Source organism: Oncorhynchus nerka, unplaced genomic scaffold (genome assembly GCF_034236695.1).
Source record: "Oncorhynchus nerka isolate Pitt River unplaced genomic scaffold, Oner_Uvic_2.0 unplaced_scaffold_17___fragment_2___debris, whole genome shotgun sequence".
Taxonomy (NCBI): Eukaryota; Metazoa; Chordata; class Actinopteri; order Salmoniformes; family Salmonidae; genus Oncorhynchus; species Oncorhynchus nerka.
Genome location: NW_027040483.1, coordinates 38,716 through 40,000, shown reverse-complemented (window position 1 = coordinate 40,000; position 1,285 = coordinate 38,716). Strand labels below are relative to the sequence as shown.

The window sequence follows — 1,285 nt, the reverse complement described above, 5'->3', positions numbered from 1 at the left end:
TATGGTAATGGGCTTGAGGATGTAGTCACGATCCCGGATCCGGGATGGCTCGACGCAAGAAGTTAATGAAATGTGAAATGCAGTACTGTATCTGCAAAATATAAGACCTGTTTGGTCCAATGCACTAGTTTCAAATTATATTTTTGTATTTACAATGGGATTTAATTAACATTGTTAATTGTTAATCTATTTACGTACATTGACATAAATTAAATATCATCTAAAAAATTAAAAAAAATTGTAATCTGAACTATTTGCTAAAGTCTTGTTAAAACCCTACAATATACCTTTGTCAGTTTCCATGATTAAACAGTTGATAGTAATATTTCTCATATGATAATTAAAAATTGTTAATGAAATATCCCATACACTTGAAAAGATGATCAGCAAATGGCAATTATAAAAGCAATTATGAATCGGATTTGAATCAATCCAGTGATGCAATAAAGCAGTGCAAATTTGGACAAACTATTCAACATTTTAAGAGAAAGAAACAATATGTGTATATATAGACATAGAGAATCAAACGCACTGTATGTACTATATAACTAATGATTCGTTTCAAGAAATAATGTACTTGTATTGTGCAATGCATCATTTTCCCTTAAACAGTGCAAATTTCACAACGCTCAGATTGCAGTCATGTTTCGCCAAAGAAATGAGGATACTGAATATGAGGAAAGCCTTTGTACTGCAAGAGACACATCTCAGATTCACTACGTGAACTTGACATAGCATAGCTTTCTTACCTCTTGCAGTAGAGTGGATGTTGATATTCTTCCTTGTCCCCTTTTGCATGATGGTCATTTGAGAATTTGAGTTTCAGTTCAGTTCAGCTATTTCAATGCAATGCTGGTAAATTATCATAGGAACTTTACAAGACCATGTCACATCATCAGCAATGCAATTTCTGAAACTTTGTCCTCTCTACTGACTTTTCTAATAAAGCCTGTGTTACATTGTTATGTAATAATTGTTTTATTACAATGCTTAAGAAAGTGACAAAAGGCTTTTTGTTTTGCTCTACATTTCATTTAGACCCACTGTCAATGAAAAGGTACTTTCCTAGCACAGAATCCACTCCCATGATACCATTCTGTTGTTTATTTTGTCTTGGTTCGGAGGAACCACATCTTCCATCTAAAAGATGGTTCCTGTATTCTTTGGAATTGGAATTGTTTCATTTTCTTTTGCATTGTGTACAGCAAAAGACTTGCATTGTGTACAGCAAAAGACTTGCATTATGTACAGCAAAAGACTTGCATTATGTACAGCAAAAGACTTG

At 33.2% G+C, this 1,285-nt stretch overlaps 1 protein-coding gene across 2 annotated transcripts in view; it reads left to right on the top strand.

Moving 5' to 3' along the window:
• Positions 1–604, top strand: part of LOC115141702 (A disintegrin and metalloproteinase with thrombospondin motifs 15) — a 16,665-nt gene extending 16,061 nt beyond the window's left edge. For both annotated transcript variants that reach the window (XM_029680843.2, XM_029680842.2), the window contains exon 8: positions 1–604. This exon is cut by the window's left edge and continues 1,651 nt beyond it. The gene's annotated coding sequence lies outside the window, so the exon portion shown is untranslated.
• The last annotated feature ends 681 nt before the right edge of the window (positions 605–1,285 follow it).